Source organism: Gavialis gangeticus, unplaced genomic scaffold (assembly GCF_001723915.1).
Source record: "Gavialis gangeticus isolate Ggan-Ray unplaced genomic scaffold, GavGan_comp1, whole genome shotgun sequence".
Classification (NCBI taxonomy): Eukaryota; Metazoa; Chordata; order Crocodylia; family Gavialidae; genus Gavialis; species Gavialis gangeticus.
In genome coordinates, this window is record NW_017729006.1 from 11,496,516 (window position 1) to 11,515,324 (window position 18,809).

General features: G+C 44.1%; 2 long non-coding RNA genes across 2 annotated transcripts in view; one reads left to right on the forward strand and one right to left on the reverse strand.

The window, feature by feature from the left end:
* Nucleotides 1-2,258: 2,258 nt before the first annotated feature.
* Nucleotides 2,259-18,809, forward strand: part of LOC109291720 — a 19,196-nt gene continuing 2,645 nt past the window's right edge. The window contains exons 1-2 of the long non-coding RNA XR_002095932.1: nucleotides 2,259-2,398; nucleotides 5,487-5,488. This is a non-coding gene — a long non-coding RNA (uncharacterized LOC109291720). The remainder of the gene's footprint in view (nucleotides 2,399-5,486; nucleotides 5,489-18,809) is intronic.
* LOC109291722 overlaps nucleotides 17,036-18,809 on the reverse strand; it is an 8,961-nt gene continuing 7,187 nt past the window's right edge. Inside the window, exon 3 of the long non-coding RNA XR_002095934.1 lies at nucleotides 17,036-17,046. This is a non-coding gene — a long non-coding RNA (uncharacterized LOC109291722). The remainder of the gene's footprint in view (nucleotides 17,047-18,809) is intronic.

Here is an 18,809-nt window from a genome sequence, read left to right on the forward strand (position 1 = left end):
GCATAACTTCTGGTTTGAGTGAATGCCTGGTTCTTTGGATCTTTCCCACTCCCAATAACTGTGGCCAGGGCCAGCTTATAACATGCTGGGGCCCTAAACTATGTCAAGCTTAAGAGGCCCTATAGCATTACTAAACCTGGCACTTCTCCTGCCCCTGCGGGACCAGCTGCTGCTCCGCCCCGCCAGCCCCAAAGTGGCGGGGGAAGCTTGCATATGGCTGCTGCCTCCTCCATTAAGCACCCTGCGCCGCTGCCTTGTGTGTGGCTGGTGCTCCAGGACTGGCTGCTGCTACCCCCACACCCCTGCCCAGCTTCATGACCGGCTGCAGTGTCAGTTTAAAAAAAATGGCATTTTCAAATTTCCGGCATGTGCTTGGTCCTGAGGATGCCAGATTTGTTTGGTTTTTACTGTATTTTGTTTCATATTTAGAGGCCCCTCATAATGTGAGGCCCTAAGTTGTAGCTTGCTTAGCTTGTGTCTAAATCCAGCACTGACTGCAGCCCTCCCTCACAGGGCTACTTTCTGGTTCAGCTCCTAGAGATGGACTTCACATCTTTGAGGGGATGGAGCCCATGAAAGTCACAATCAGCAAAGCAGTCAGCTGTCAAAAAAACCCCTTTATTTGTCCACAGCAGTAATAATGGGCTGCGTCCTTCTGCACAAAACCCAGGCAGCCTATGACATGAAAAACAGCCTGGCCATTGCCTGCCAGACCACTCAACCTAGTCTGGCCCTGCCTGTCTCTCTTCTTTGCCTTGTCTTTAGGCATCTCCCTTTCAGGACTTTCTCTGGAGTACTGCTGTCTTCTCAAGGACTGCCCATCACAGGGGAATAGTGGGGAGTTTCTTCAAGTGTTTACCGGGAGTCCACTTGGCATATAACAGATCAATTTAGCTCTTTTTTGCTTGATGGCCCATTACTCTAATAGAGCACTTAGGCAAATCCCTACAGCTCTAATTCCAAATAAGATTAACCCCTTCTTTCTCTATGTGCAAGCGAGTCTGGGAAACTGAGGCATGCAACATTACTGTGTTGTAATACAAACATGTGTAAACCAGAAATGTTACAATAAAACCCATAATCGATCACAGCCTTAACTGCACTAAATGAATAGCTAAGTCAGTTTCAGAGTCAAACCCCGCTCCACTGTGGGCAGCTTACTCTTGACTGTACTATATATCATTTAGCCAGGGGATTCTTAATCAAGTTCCTGCCTGAGTGCACCTGGCTTGATGGTACATGTAGGAAGAAGTTGCTTGTAAAAGAGCTAGGGCTAAAAAGCTTTCAATAACTAAGCAAGCATGTGGAATTCTACTTGCAAGCAAATAAGAATATAAGAGTGCTCTAATATGTCATTTGCAAATAACATTGCCACCCAGGTGGGCAGTCTTATGTTACAGTAACTGAGCAGCTTGACTCTCTTCTTTTTTTCAGAGTTGTTTTGAGTACATTGCATTCTGGTAATCTGTTATGGAAGCCATTGGACATCAGGAATCCGGGTTTTCCATTCGCCATGGTAAAACGTGGATTTTCTCATTTTAAGGAGAAAAACCTGGATGCTCTTGTTTAAAGGAGAAAGACACTGAAAATGGTGGGTTTCTCCTTGCAGGTTGACAGAGTTCCAGCCTGCAAGAGACTGGGGGGAGCAGGAGGAGGGTGGTTAGGCAGGGGGTGCCATGTGCATGTGTGGAATTGAGTTACATAGCCTGCTACATTACTGGGGAGGAATTGAGGCCCCCTTTGTGAAGGAGTTGGGCAGGGCTGGGGCTGCTGTCCAGCTGGGGTGGTGCATGGGGCTTGGGGTCAGGGGCCAGAATGTGTGGCCACAGGGCCTGGGTGGGGAGCGGGATGGAGCTGCAGGTGGATTGGTGAGGGGGTGGGGGCTGGCTCCCTGCCACTGCATGCACTCCTGGTGGGGCATGACAGACATGTGCCCCCCAGATCTGTGCACACAGCAGAGGTGGGCTGCCTGCTATGGGCCTGGGACTCCATGCCCTGCTGCTCTCCCCCTGGGGCTCATGTAGATGCTGCATCCACCCTAGGGTTTTTCAAACAGGATGAAAAGGTATTACTCAAGAGTGGTGCTCATAGATCACAAAAACATCAGTAACACATGATGATTAATAGCATTATGAAATTCCTTGCCATATAGTTCCTACAAAGGTCAAACCACAAAACCACAATCTCACCATATTCTATTGTGATATTTTAACTGAGTCATTGCTGTTCATCTACATACCTTCCTCTTAGGATTTTTCTTAAACTTTTCTTGTTTCCCATCAATCTGATGGTTTCAGAATTTGGTTTTTACAATAATGTAGCAGGCTATTTAATTCAATTCCACAGAAAATGGAGGCAAAATAAATTCTGCCTCAGCAGGAATAGGTAGGTTCCCTTTGTTCTTTCATATGACAAAAGATGTCCGTATCTTTATATTTGTGTGCTTTGGTGTTTTTGTTGATTCGGGAGCTCTCGGCCATCAGAGACATTACCAGGGATCATTACATGAAAGTGGCTCTCGTTGATCCCAGTTCCCTTTGTACATCATTTTCCCTTGTTATGTCTTATCAAAGATAGTAAAAAAATCTAAAATACTCTCCTTTGTTACATGCACAATTATATACAAATTATACAATTATATACAAATATTTTATTCAGGTATTCTTGAACATTTGACACAATGCAGTACTTATTTATCTTAAATTTAGAGCAGTGGGTTTCATGTTAATCCTACTCCTTTTTTTTTTTTTTTTTTTGATCCTACAAAGATGTGAGTAATGGCACACATCAACTCTGCTCTACTGCCTGAGAAAAAGTCACAAATGGTCTCAGTCAAGTGTATTACTTTGGACTATTCGGGAAGCCCATAGCTCACTCCTGAATGAGTGTGGCTAATCAGAGGTGCTAACCTAAGATGAGTACCAACAGTACATCGTCATCCTGCTTCCAAACTTTTGTGCTGTATCTGTCTGTTGATTTGTAATACATGTAAACTCTGTTGTCCCTGGGGTAAGGACTGTTTTTCTGTTAGCCCTGGTCCTTGAGCAAAGCCCCTGGGCACTACCATACTACCAATAAATATTCATTGACATGAATCTAGGTGAAACATTGCCTAAATAATCATTGATTTGTAAATTATTCCATAATTTTATGGGATGTAATTTTTATAATAGGATGGCAATTAAAGATGTCAACTGCCAGATTTGAAATGTTTTGGTTATTGTGTAAATTTATTTATTTTTTGACACTGCCTCCAGGCCTTCTTGGAGTCCTGCTTCCTGACACACTCATCCTCTTCCTGCCCATGACAGAGTGGGAACTGTAGGGTTTTGGGCTTTTTGCAAAATGTTTTGAGACAATGGAGGTCAAAAGGAAGTTTACTGTTAGGTAATGCGGTGAGTTGAATTCATTTGTTCCTGTTTAAACATTTTTTTAAGGATGTTGGATATGTCATGTTGTTGCCGTCTTAAATGTCAGGACACCTAAAGCTTTGATACAAGTGTCCATTCTTAATTCTAAAGAAATAACAAAACAGTGTTCCTGTTTAAAAATCACTTTAATTTGTGAATATAAGCACATATCCTTCCTGGAGCCATAGCTGAAGTAGGAATGTACACTATTGCCCCCAAGAGTTGTGGTCAAGGAATACCAGGTAGATGCACGTTTCAATTCAGTTCAATTCAATTCAGCATGACAAGCTACACAGGAGTTATGTATTTCTACAAGAGAACCATCAGGTAACTTTCTCCTGGCAGTGATCTCTGAAGAGTCCTGAGGGCTACAGGGCTGTTCTGTGAATTCATATCTCCCAATTCATACCTCCTGGGGCAATGGCTAGTCACTTTAGAAACTCAGGATGACTGTTAAATTGGCTTTTCGTTGTTAGGCTTATGCCCATTTTCCTGACATGTGAATACATTTTCTTTAAACAAGCGGTGGAAATTTTAAAATAACCTGAAAAGGTTTTGAAATTCACAGCTTTCAACAGCCACTGGGACACCTACTATTTCTTCTCCTGTTTTAGCTCAGTAGAAAAATCTAAATCTGTAAATAAAAAAAAAACAGCCCACTTCAAATGAAAACTATTTTTTCACACAGCAAATTCTAGGTTCCTCATCCTCCATCTTTAACGAATGCCAGTAGTTATAGGGTGGATCCTCACCTCTGATTTTGTGTACTTTATTCTTTCGAAGTGACAATTAACATTCTTAACAAGCAAATCTGGCCACATAAGTTGGATTTTGCCATCTGCCTCTATGGCCAGAATTGACATCCTACATTGTCACCCTGTCAAAATCAGGGAGGTTACATAGCACATAGAGAACTCATTATTTTAGGATGACAAGCCAATGTTGACAGAGGCAGTGGGAGGGTCACCTCTGGCTTTCACAAAGTGTGGGGAGATGTTCTTCCATGTCCCCCTTTGGTTGCTACTACATGCATGCACATCCTGTGAAATGGTTTCTGGCTTACAATACAAGCTCTAGGTTAAATTTAAAAAATCCCTCCTTGGGGCAGTATTAGCCTATAAAGACAAATAATACATGTATGTAACACCCAAAAGGAAAAAAAAGTTAAACAATTAATTGGAATACACATCCAATAATTTTTGTCGCCATATTTGCAAAATTCTAGCAAAACAAATGGTTAAATAATGATATTCTATTCCTGTGTTAAAAAGGATTACTGATTTAAGAGTTTTGTCATATTTAGTCTTCAAATACTGACTACTTGATTTCGTATTTTAAGAAACAGTTGGGATCCTTTTAGATTTGTCTGTTAAATTTTTCAATAAATTATTCATTTTAAATGCCATTGCCAACTGTCTCCAGCTGGATACAGATGACACTTATCATTGGTTGTAATGGCCTTCCCCACTGTTAATTTTTCATTAGTAAAAATAGACTGGAAAAGAATTAAATTTGTCAGACATGTCATTTGGATTGTTCAAGGAATGTCACCCTTAATAATAAAAATAGATCTTTTGCAAGATGGCATTATATTTTAATAAATGTGGAAACTGGAGTATATTGAATTATACTGCCAGAGTTTATTACATTTAAGTATTTACTGGGATGTATAAGCTCCATTTTTCCTGCTATAGTATGAAAACTTTGTAACTGTCTGTCATTATAGGGACTGTTTTCAGAATCATAAAATATGTTAGCAGATAAACTGATTGTTGGATAGAGTATTAGCTTTTTTAAAGACATAAATGTTTGCTCTACTTGAAAATGCATGGGAAAAATGACACAGTGGCTTTTTAGATTTGTAAAGTATGGTAAAATAAATTCTATCTTAGTAATCTTTTTGTAGTAAACATGTTTAGTTGGATGGCATACTTGAAAAGTGCATGAACCTTGATTTTCTCAGGTGCAGTTTCTTGACTTTGCTAGAGTGTAGTCTCCATAGGCAGCTCAAGAAATACAAAATTATTCCCTTATTCTGAGAATCTGTAGAGGTAACCAGATTTCTCTGATGGTCAGTGGTATTATCAGTAGTAATGAAAGAGTCACTATAACAAGGTAGTTGGAATTGGGTAGTGGCTCCAGTAATACATCTGATCTATAAGGATCTGATAGAATTTTGTAACCTTGGCCATTTATTCCTATAGACAACGTATTAACTGAGATTTGAATAGTATCTATGCTTATTTTTGTTGTCCTTGCCCCCTTTACCTTTGGAACCATATAGAATTAATATGTGATAAAATAGCCCCTTGTCAACTAGGAACTTTTTAAATGTGCTCCTTATTAAGAAAGCATCAACTCCCTGATTTTTGTTTCTGTTCTTTTAAGGAGATTAGATCAAGAATGAAAGTTTCATTCAAAAAATAAAACAGATGGCAACCAGTGATTTACTGCTGTACAGAACATTTTTAAGTAAAGAAGAAATCGAACAGTTTCTTCCTAGATTTTAATACTTTTCTTCAATGTGAACAGATCACTCAGCCAACTTAATGAAGGATGGAGAGTGTGGAGCTGTGGGTTAAATGTATTATCATTTAATTCATTTTTGAAATGCTGCAGAAAATTGTGATCAATTATAACAAATACATCTGCAGTTCCAGTTATTGCAGTGGTATAAGTTGGTAGTGTAGACACCATGCACAATATCACCAGCCATCTGCATATACTGCCATGGAAGTCTTGGCTAGTCTCATAGACACTTAATGCCTAGTCTGTGCTTTTTTCCAGTTTGTTCATTGACCACCTTTTTGCCAAGACTTTCATTTACTACTCCTTGATAGCCTTAAATGCAGTTGTTTCAGTACAGCTTGTCAGGAGCAAATGCTCCAATATCCTACATGAGTACCTGTTGTGAATGGCAGTCTCCTCCTACTGACTGTAGAATGGGAAGAGAATTCTCTTGTTTGACCTTCTATCCTTTCTTAGCAGCTGAGCTAACGTGATTGTTCCTACCTGCTGTCTTCAGCATCACAGTGTTTATTGATAAGCCATGCTCTGAAAGAGGTTAAAAAATTTGGCAGTTTGCCATACAAGATTTTCTTTGGCAGGCGAGTGTTGGCCATTCTTAAAAGGTGGCTGGCCCATCTTAGCTGTGAGTAGAGTGTGACTAGTGGAGAGAGCAGATCTTCTGAGCACCTCAGTGTCCAGAATCTTTTCCTGCCACTTGATCTTTAGTATCTTTTGCAGGCAGCACAGGTGGACGTGGTTTAGTTTCTTGACATGACGCTGGTAGACGGTCCAGGTTTTGCAGCCATAGCGGAGGGTTGGGAGAGTGGTGGCTTTGTATACATTCAATTTCATCGACAATCTGATGCCTGTGTGGTCCCCGACTGACTTACGGGGTCTGCTGAAGGCCACCCTAGCTTTCTCTAGTCTCACATTGACTTCGTCGTCAATGTGGACAGCACGGAAAAGCGTGCTGCCTAGATAGACAAACTTGTTAACAATCGACAGTTGTTGGCCTTTAACTGAGACGTGTGGTTCCTGGGGTGTTGTGCTGGGCGCAGGTTGAAACATCACTTCAGTCTTCTTTGGTAGTTGTATATTTCGTTTTAAAATCACATCATTTCATTACAGTCCAAAATTAAAATTGCTTGTGTGCATTAGCTGTTTTCCCCTTACCTTAAATTAATTTGGCTTGCTCTTAAGTCTAATCCTTAACTCCTCATTTCCTTAGATTTGTAGTGCTTAGTTTAGCAGCAATTACTGCAGTGTTATGATAGTTTCACTATTAAGTTACTGACAAATATACTTAGCCTTAAATCCATTTAAGGATGTTTTGTATCATGAAAGTAGTACAAAACAGCCAAAGCACACTGGTATATCTGGTCCTTGAGTTGCATGGACCTAGGGTTATAGAGGGCTATTAGTCATTGTAGCCGCCGGGCCTCGAACAGTCACTCCCAGGAAGCTTTCGCTCGGGTGGATGGTGTCAAATGCCTCACGGGTTCGTGTTCTCGCCTGACCCGATGTTTTCCGCCCGTGTCTTCAACCCCACGCTCTCCTGCCACGACTTGTTGGACCTCCGTGTGTGGGGTTGTTTTTCAGGTGTGCTCGTTGGCCTGTGGCTCACCCGGCGGATACTCATGGGGCTCTGCCACCCCTACACCTCGGCCTCATGCCTTCTGTGGAGTGGTGTCTGTCTAACAGCCTCCTCTTTCTGTGGGGGGGGGGCACCCATGACTGGAGCCTCATGCTAGGCTTGCCTAGCCATCACCCTTCCCTCAAGGAGAATACCCTAGGGACAGGACCAAAACCTCTGAGACTCCTTCTCAGCCTCACTACTCGGGGACCCACTCCCCTCCTGTATCCCTGTAGCCTGGGAAAACAAACCAAAAAATGCCTCAACAAAATCACTGGGCAACCTGCCCCTCCGGCTTCCCCTTCTACCCTTCCCGGGTCTCTAAGGGGAACGGGTTGTCTTCTCCCTCCGTGTCACCTCAGCATCTGCTCTCTCGCCTGCTTAAAGACCCATCCGGGTCTGGTGGTGATATCCGCCCTGACAGCAACCCCTCTGGGGCTCTCCCGGGGTCCTTTTCTTCCTGGCAGGACTTCGTCGGTGCCCCGTTGTCCCCACACTCCCACCTGCAGTCTGCTCCGTTCCCCGGGTCACTCTGGCTATGTCCCTGGACAGCATTCTGGACGTTCCCTCACTGTCCCATGCAAGTTGACATCAAGGTGCTCCGCCTCGTTCTGCCTGCCTTCTCCCCAGCTGGCTCCGACCCCTGGGTCCCGTGGGGAGCGGCTTCTCTGCTGCTGACGTCGGCAGCAGTTCTTCTCCCTGACCCTCCGCCGTCTGCACAGCGTGTGCTGCCGTTTTTATTTTTGCCGGCCGGTGTTTAATGCTGACGTCACCGGCCGGCCGCAGTTGGATAAAGAGGCGGCTGATGAGCTGCGCGGGCTCTTCCTTCCACCCCTCGTGCCCTGTGCTCCGGGCTGCTGGTGAGTATCCCTCGTTATGTTGTTTCCTGGGACATAACGCGCCCCCGCCAGTCTCCTTGTGGCAGTTTCGCGAGACGTGCGGTGGTGTTACCTGTGGTCTGGTGTGAGAGGTGGTGTTGTGGCCAATCAACATCTTGTCCCGTGCCCTCACCGCATCTAGACAAGAAGTCAGCTGTTATGTTGTCTTTCCCAGGGCAGTACACAATACAAAATTTGAAGGGTTGCAAAGCCAACGCCCATCGCATTATTCGCGCATTATTGGTTTTGGTGGAACTGAGCCATTTCAGGGGCGCGTGGTCGGTGATGAGTGTAAACTCCCTGCTGAGCAGGTAATAATGGAAGTGTTCCACCACCCACCAGATAGCTAGGCATTCCCGTTCAATTGTCGCATACCTGGTTTTGGCCGGCAGCAATTTCCGACTTGTGTAGGCTACAGGCTGGTCTAGGTCTGCGTCTTGTTGAGTAAGTACTGCCCAAATGGTGGTTTTGGAGGCGTCCGTCTGTAACGTAAAAGGTTTATCGAAGTCAGGGGTGTGTATAATTACATCCTCACATAGGGCCTTTTTCAAGGTTTGAAAGCTTTGGAACATCGCCCCCGCCCACTGGATCCCCTTCCAGGGTGACCCTTTTAGGGCCTCTGATAGGGGTGATGCTATTTCTGCAAATTGCGGCACGAATCTACGATAATAATTCACCAAACCCAGGAATGATTGTAGCTGCTTGAGTGTTTGTGGAGCCTGGAAGGAGTGAATGGCTTGGACCTTATCTTCCAACAGCCGGATAGTACCTTGCCCCACAAGGAACCTAAGATATTTTGTGTACATGTGGGCGATCACGCATTTGCAGGGGGTTGCTGTCAGACCCTCCTTTCGTAGTTCAGCCAATACAGCTCTCAGGGCGCGTAGGTGTTGACCCCATGATCGAGTGAATATGGCAATGTTGTCAATGTATGCGGCAGTGTACTCGACGTGTGGTGCTAGAATGCGCTCCATTAGCCACTGGAAGGTGGTGGCCACCCCATGCAGCGCAAATGGCATCCATACAAATTCATACAACCCCCAGGGGGTTCCAAAGGCAGTCTTGGGGCGGTCACATGGCCGAACCGGGATCTGCCAGTATCTTTTGGCTAAATCTAGTGTAGTTATAAACCGGGCTGCCCCAAGCCGTTCCACTAATTCCATTACCCATGGCATGGGGAAGGCATCGAATGTAGCTATTTCGTTCAACTTGCGGTAATCTATACAGAGCCATTAGGGTCCCATCTGGTTTCCGTACTGGTACCAGGGCACTCCGCCAAGGGCTTCCGGCTGGCTTACTGACACCTAGGGCATCTTTCTCACTTCTGCCTGTACCTCTTCTGTTAGGTGGTGGGGTAGGGGCCACCATCGATCCTGTACAACTGCCCCTGGGGATGTATGAATGGGGTGGTAACATGTTTTTCACCCATCCGGGATCCTCCGAGAAAACCTCCTTAAACTCTACGAGGAGGTTCCACACTTCCTTTTTCTGATTCATGGTTAGCCTGCTACCTATGCGAATACCCTTCATGGGTTCTGGGGCCGCTAGCTCGGGGCTGGGTTCTCGCGGTCCTAGGTCGTCAATCACTACTGCCCTAAATGCCACCCACCCTTCGGGTTTTTGCCATTCCCGTAGTAGATTAACGTAGTAAATCTGTTTCGTTCTTTGATGACCCGGGCAGTAAACCTCATAGTCAACTGGGCCGACTCTCCATGTAATTTCGAATGGGCCTTGCCACTGAGTCAACAACTTGCTGTGCGAAGTGAGCAATAGAACTAGCACTTTTTGCCTGGGTTGAAACTCCCGCTCCTTTGAGTGCAAGTCATACCTTTCCTTTTGGCACTGTAAATTACCAGCAGCTAGCTCTTGCGCTCTGGACCCACTGCTGGAATGCTTGTTGATACCTTGACAGGCTGGAGATAATCACAGGGCCCTGTTCCCATTCTTCCTGGAGGATTTGCAATAAACCTTGGGGCTGATGGCCTAGTACTAGTTTGAAGGGGGAATACCCTAGGGATTCTGATGGAACACACCTGAGTACGAATAAGGCCAACTGTAGCATCAGGTCCCAGTGTCGTGGATCACCTTGTATGCACCGTCTTAACACCTTCTTTAGGGTTCTGTTCAGCCTGTCTACTAATTCGTTGGTCTGACAGTGATAGACCGACGTCCGCAGTTGCTTAATCTGCAGGGTCTGACACTCCCTGTGGTACTCTGGACATAAAGTTCCGACCTTGGTCCATTAGGATCTCATGGGGAATCCCCATGTGGGCTATCCACTTCAGCAACTCCCCTGCTATCCGTGGCGCCATTACAAATCTCAAAGGCACCATGTCGGGGTATCTTGTCGCATAGTCTATGAACACCAAGATGTACTGGTATCCGCTACTGCTGTGAGGTAGCGGTCCCACAACATCCATAGCAATGCGAGAAAGGTAGATCAATAATGGGCATATGTCTCATTGGAGCTCGCAGCCATCGCTTCTCCCTAGCCTTTTGGCACACGGGACATCTTGAGCAGCGGAGGGCCATGTCTTCTCCCATTTTCGGTCAAAAAAACCGTCTGGATATTTTGTCCAGGGTTTGACCTCTACCCCTATGGCCCCCAATCAGGTTAGCGTGTGCCAACTGCCACACCATCTTCCAGAAACACGTCAGCACTACTAGTTGAACCTTATCTTCCTTCCCTGCCACGCCAGGTGAGACCCAATACAAGAAGTTGTTTCTTACCTCAGAATGGCTCCCAGGATCGGAGACTGACACTGGCTGAGGAGGCTCATCTCTTGCCTGCGCTCATGGCTCCTGCAGGTTAGGATCTTCTTCTTGCGCCTGTCGGAACTGCTGGCTGCTTGCAATACCTTGTAGATCTGTCACGGACTCCTCCCGCTCCTCAGTGGTTCCCTCTCTTTCTGTTGGATCACTGAGCCAGCTATCCTGCATCCTCAAGGTCTTCTGCATGGCCTCAACATCCCGCACCCTATCCATGACGCTGTACAATGGGGCCCAGTCCCGGCTGAAGAGCATGTCGCATGCTAAGCGGGGCGCTAAGCCCACCAACAGCTCCCCGTGGTATTCTATAACCTGGAGGCTCGTCCACATTCAGCATATGGTTTGGGTTTCCCCACAGAGGCAGGACATCCTCACTGGCTCTGCTCGGCATTCGTGGGCCTCTTCTATGAGGCTGGCCTTAACCAGTGACTGGGTGCAATTGGAGTCCAGCACCGCCCACACTGGGCAGCCTTCAACCCAGGCTCTCACTACGGGGCGTTCCCACACTGGGCTCTCACCTCCTGCCCCAAAACTGCAGTCCATGGGCTCCCCCTGACCATGCTCCCTAGAAGACTCAGCCCCCCTCCTTGGGGAACTATGTGGCCAGCACCTTTCGGAGGTTTTTTCCAGACACTCCCGTTTCCCCCTCAGCCACAACAGTTGCAGACCACGTCCCCCCCTGAGGTCTTATGACTGGGCTTCCATTGCTCCATCTCTTTTGCTGCCGGCACCAGTAACGGGGGCCCGCATTTCTTGCAGGGGTAGTATACTTCTGCAGCTGTGAAGGCCTCTGCCAACTTCAGTGCCTTGTCACAGGACTCCGGGGAGTGCTGATGGATCCACTGCTGGGTCCTCTCTTCCAGGTTGTTCATGAACTGCTCCAGTATGACCTTATCCACGATTGTCGCCACTGTGCAAGTTGCCAAGTTAACCCATTTTCCAAAGAGGTCCTGCAGCTGCTGGAGCAACAGCTGCGGCTGTCTCTCCTCTGCCCCCTTCTTGGCTTGGAAAAGCCACCAGTAGTATTCCGGGCTGATCTCCAAATGATAGAGAATCGTCACTTTAACAGCCTCGTAATCTTGGGCTTCATTGCTGGTCAAGGCCCTGTAAGCTGCCTGAGCCTTGCCCACCCCTAGTAGGGCCCCTAGCTGGCTGGCCCAATATCCTCTATCAAGGCTGGAGCTAACCGCGTGCCGCTCAAAGGCCTCGATGTAGGCCTCCAAATCGTCTTCCAATGTCATTTTGGGCATCTGCAAGGTGGATGGGCCATGTCGCATCCAATCCTGCTGCCACTCCAGCATCCGTTGCTGTGTACCCACAATCTGTGTCAGGACCTGTAGATTCTGCCCCAACAGGTCCAACGGAGCCATCTTGGCAGGTTGCATACTGGTCAGGTGGCCCACCGAAGGGTTCCCGGCCAATGCACCACTCTGTAGCCGCCTGGCCTCAAACAGTCACTCCCGGGAGGCTTTCGCAGGGGTGGTTGGTGTCAAATGCCTCACGGGTTTGTGTTCTTGCCTGAGCCAATGTTTTCCGCCTGCGTCTTCAACCCCACACTCGTCTGCCATGACTTGTTGGACCTTAGTGTGCGGGGTTGTTCTTTGGGTGCACTCATTGGCCCGTGGCTCACCCAGCGATTACTCATGGGGCTCCACCATCCCTACACCCTGGCCTCATGCCTCCTGTGGAGCGGTGTCTGTCTAACAGCCTCCTCCATCTGTGGAGGGGGCACCCACGACTGGAGCCCCATTGTCCCCACACTCCCACCTGCAGTCTGCTCCGTCTCCCCGGGTTGCTCTGGCTATGTCCCTGGACGGCATTCTGGATGTTCCCTCACCGTCCCGTGCGAGTCAACACCGAGGTGCTCCGCCTTGTTCTGCCTGTGCTCTCCCCAGCTGGCTCCAACCCCTGGGTCCCATGGGGAGTGGCTTCTCTGCCGCCGACATCGGCAGCAGTTCTTCCCCCTGACCCTCCACCATCTGCGCAGCATGTGCTGCCATTTTTATTCTTGCTGGCCAGCGTTTAACGCTGACGTCACTGGCTGGCTGCAGTTGGATAAACAGGCGGATGACGAGCCGTGCGGGCTCTTCCTTCCGCCCCTCGTGCGCTGCAGGCTGCCGGTGAGTATCCCTCGTTATGTTGTTTCCTGGGACAGTCACATTGATTTTGTAAGTTAGGGCTGGGAGGGCCCTTCTTTGTGCCTCAATACCTCTATGCCTTACAGCTTCTGTTTTCCTGACAGTATTGTCTTTGTATGTGGTTGAACACAAACAGAAGTGCAACTGGGAACCTTTCGGATATAGATGCGAACCTTATCATGGAACCCTTAAAGGGGCAGTAACAACTGGACCAAATAACCTGCAAGGACTCTCAACATGTGTACAGTCCCCCTATATCGCTGACACAGTGAAAACAATGGAACTGTCATATGTAGATCTGGTGTAAGGAAAGATGATGAGACAGAGAGTTACCTTTGTCACACTTAAGTTACCTCAACGGTTGAACTGACCCAGTTTGTAGTCTATGAAACCATCATCATTTGATACAGTTAAAAACTTAGTCTATCTGTAACTTAATTTATTCCAGTATGGTCTATTTACTAAATTTCAGTGAAACTGAATTACGTAGAAAGCAAGAAGATTGTGTTTTGTTTGAAAGAGCATTGTGAGGAAAAAAAATGCTGAAACATACTACATTTCTTAAAGGAAACAGTTTTAATACATTTTAACTCGTTACTTGTACAGTCTCAAAAAATAATTCATTATGTAAAGAATAAGTGCTGAAAATAATGCTGTCCGGGAAGTGGTATAGTTATCTCTCAAAAATGTTCCAGTATATATTTGGATGAATCTGTGATATTTCAGTGTTCTTTGGGGAATGCATTCAGTGGCCCAGGAGAACCCTTTCTAATAATGTTCTCATTATTTGTGAAAAGTACATGTGAGAGAAAAGACCTCCTTCTAGCCCCAGAAAAACTAATAGCTAGTTACTTGCTACTGAGGAGACCCAGATTCAGTTTCCTTCTCCCCAGGTGAGTGCTCTAGCTATTCCCTTTTCTGTAGAGAGAGCTCACTTCCTTTGGTTTTCACCAGAAATTTAATCTTGGATCTGAGAACCCGTGCCTTATAAATGTGTCACTGAAAGTAGTCAGAACTCTTGGGGATATGATATCTTTCATTAGACTAATTGGATAGTTGCAAAAAAAATTATTTATTTGCAAGCTTTTGGGCACACACACCCTTCTTCAGGCATAGAAGAGTGCAAGATGGTAACATTTCTTCCAAATGGAAATAAAAATTTATATTTCACAGGAGAGCTGAAAGGTGGGGTAGGATCTCCTGGTTGGAAAAGTTCATTTTATGTAAAATAGGCTCAGGTAAAAGTTGGAGCAGTCTATTTACCTCAGAGTCGTCTGATGGCAAGCAGGACATTGAATTATGCTTCTTTCTTGTTATGATGCTTCATATTTCACAGGAGGATGGGTGCTGGAAGGCTCCCCTGGGCAAGGAATTTCTCTTGTGTTGTGGCTGCTCTGTGAGCATGCAAATTTGGTTCAAAACAAAAGGCTGGAGCAGAGGTGTCAGTTTTCAGGCTCAAGATGTTGAATGTTGTTTCCTTCTTGTAAAATTATTAATTTTTTATATCAAAACAGCTAATTTCAATAACTTCCATGTTTCAGGGATACAGGTTGTAGCCATATTGGTCTGTAGGCAAAAGTAATCGTAACTTTTGGGGAGGTGATCTCTTTTATTAAATTATTATTACTGAAAGTAGTACATTTATATAAATATCTTTGGTCACAAAAATTGGCATTTTCTCATTTAAAAATTCAGGCAGCACCTAAAATTCCCAAAGAGTCCTATTGGTAATGGTAGGAAGGATTAGCAGTATTTTCTGATATATGATAAAAAGGTTGAATCTCTGTTTTGAGTGAAAACATTTAACTTTCATTATGGAATAGCACCCCGACACCTACTTTTTGCCAAATTTCATGGAGCTATACACCATATAGCATTATTACAAATTGCTAACTCTTTAATGATCTATTTTACACTGCCTGAAGAAAATGCATGTGGAAGAACTGTAACATTCTAAAATTGTGCTCATGTATAGAAAAATGGTTTGTAACTGTATTATTCAGGTTTGTTAGAGATGTGTTCAGTTTCTGGCCCACTAGATGGTGCTGTGCTGGTAGTCATACACTAGGATACTGACTGAAAAATCAATCATATTATTTGTCTTAATTGTATCAATATTTGTCTAGCAGTTTGTGATATGAGAGTTCTAAACCATTGAGAATATATGCACACTATTAAAAAGACAGTCTTAGGAATCACTTAGCTGTGTACATATAAGGCCATTTAGCTGTGTGCCTATAAAATACATGTGTTCTATATACACACATAGATGCATAACATGCAATCCTAAAATTCCCTTTTTCCCTTATGGCATTTCCCTTAGTTGTCCATCTATTAATCTACAGATCATTTGTACTACTATCTTTATATTGAATTAATTGTGGAAAACTATTAGTGTTGCATAATTATTTTGTACTTGGTGCTATGTAAATAAGTAGAAATAATCACATTTTCTCTATAGATATTTTGTTCTTTAATGCTTAACCATGAAAATAACTTCACTTGTTTCAGTAATAGTCACACAACAGATTAAATATATTCATTCAAAAATGCAGTTTACTCTATTAGTTTTACCAAGATAACACAACTATATATTAAGATAATTTATCCAAAAGAGAGTCAAGTCTTAGCTAGTTCTGAATGATATTATTTTTCTCTGAATTCTTCAGTGCTGTTAGGCCACGGTCCTTAATAAATAGGAAGAGGCAGGGAGATACTAAGAACAATGCTGAAAACAATTATAGAACTAAGATGACATCCGCCTAACAAGTTTAGATGTTTTTCTGTATTTGTAACTCCTTGTGCCACTTTTCTTTGTCTGGAATCTAGATAATAAGAATTTTTGGACATCTCTATGTTCTATACCAAGCACATACTTCAAGGTGCTTAGGAATTGTAATTGAAGTATGCTAAGGGCAGCTCAAGCCTAGGAGAGGTGATTTTTATTTTTTCATGTAAATAAAAATTAACATAAATATCTTTTAAAGAGGTCACATTTAGTAAGAATGTTATATGTCCTGAAAAGTACCCCTGAAATGTTTAAAGAATGTCTTTAACCCCAGGGGCCTATGGGAATACACACTTGAAGTAAGAATGGACACATAATACAAAAAGAATCTTAATTTTTATTCTCCACAAGTAATACATAAAGGTCAACACAAAACCATATACTCTTCACACTATTTTCCTTTCCTTTATTACATTCAGTTGACTACAAATATATAGACAGGACTTATAGCCTTGTTCTTTTTTGGTATATTGCAACTTCAATATTAGCAAAGGACTAGTGTTTTATCTATCTCTTTCTGTTTTCTGCTAGGTATGTTTACATGGATTCACAGTGTACAGCATTTACACTTTTCAAACTGTATCATAGTAAATGGACCAATAAAAAGGCCAAGTGATTGAGTGACATTTCTTCACTGAAAGTAGTACAACTTCCCCAAATATGCCAACTTCAGTAATTACATCACAACTATTTAGGATATCATATATTATAACAGGTGTTTTCTTAGCCTCAGTTGACTACAAATATGCACCTGGGGAATCTCATTTTGGTAGATTTTCACTCTACTACCATGTTTATTTGACTTTTTCCGCAGGCAAGGTATTATCAAAATCCCTGACAAAGCTACACTGCAAATAGAGGTGATGTAGGAATGTCTGATACAACAATAAAACACGTAGCTATTAATACTGCTCATCATGCACTTGCCTGGTAATGGACAGTCCTCACCCAAATAAACCATCAGCCATTGTTCAGTATCACATATTTTCCAGGTAATTTCTGGATGGATTTGATCACTTTAAAACAGACTGAACTGTCTCCTTTGCATAAAAAAATATATCAAGTGAGACCCAATCTTATCTGCTTGTGTTTCAACTTTTCCCACCTTTGCAGATTCTGGAGGTGCTGGGGAGCAGTATTCAGATGCTTATGACATGGACGTATTCATTGATCGTTAAGAAAAGATTTAGGCCCATTGTGAAGAAGGCATGATACCTGCCTCTTGTTAAGTTACTCAAGACAGTACTTCTTTATATTGACACTATAGATCAGGGGTCAACAATGTTTTTGGACAGTGCCAGAAAACCCTGCAACCTCGACTTGTAAGATGTTGACGTACTGGGGCGGATGGCAAGGGAGCAACAAGGGGCCCTATCCTTGTTGTGTCAGCAAAACCCTGGCTCCTTTCCTGCCATTTGCCCTGAGGCATGCATGCATTCACTGCCAGCAACAACCTGGACTGGGGCTCCACAGACCCTGGTGGCAGCTGCTTGCAGCCTCCCCACCACCTGCTGAGAGCAGTCTGGGCTCTGACCAGGGGCAGGGGCCTGCCCAGAGCCTAGGTTGGCTTGTGGCATGCCAAGCAAAATAACTTCACATGTACCAGGGTTTTTTGACCCCTGCTCTAGGTAGTTATTGCTCAGTTTCAGAATTTCCCTTTATGTAGTATGAATAATTGTAGTGATGCAATTCTGGAACCCTTTTCTCTGGGAAAAAAATTGGTCAACTTTTTCATTAAAAATTGTTTTGCAAAATTTGACCTTAAGTATTTAATTTGGGCAAGCCTCCATCTTCACACTCAGATAGATAGATAGATAATTTTCTCATTGCCTGAGAAATGGTCCTTTTTACTAAAGTCATATAAACACAAAATTGCTGGGCCAAGAACATAACTGGGATCATGTTTACACATTTTACAAAATGTCAGGGGAGAAAAAGTCTCATAGTTGCATACCATGAATCTAATTGTAATTTATTTCTAGAATTGCTATTACTTATATTATCAATTTTTTTCCCCAGAGAGCTTGTTCAGAACAGTAACTCTCAGCCTTACATTATTTTCTCCTTTGCCATTGTCAGTGTACGGCATATGCAATGGACTTGCATAGGAATGCTCATGCCCATAGCTGTAGAACTTCCCTTATAGCAGCTCAGCAAGCTACCATTTATTTTTAATTGCTCCCAACAGTGTAGACCAATTAAGGATGAAGTCAGCAGGGCAAGGATCACTCACAAATCCTTTGAAGGGAGCAGACCCAGCATTTGCTTTGCCGAAGGCTGCCATTCACACATTTGTGCAAGAATGCAAACAATTGGGCTCACTCAGTAGGATCAAGTGCTATCAAGTTCAGTTTGAACTAAATTTTAGTACAGATGGCAATAAGAGTGGCAGCACTACTGTATATTAACCCTGAGGTTAGAAACTTTCAAAATTAGATTTACATTCATGACCCTCCCAGTTTCAGCAGGAAACACCTGCTAACTAGCATTGGGAACTGCTTCTTATTATAAGCTTCTGTTCAAAAAACAGGTATTCACAGCCCTTTGCAGTACAGCAGGTGTAAGATCTTGATCCTTTGATAATATCAAGGTAAAAACATTGGAGGATGACACAGGTTCAAAGTTTGACTCACGTTTTGTGCTGCCTACTTTATCTTTAAATCCTTTTTTTTTTTTTTTTTTTTT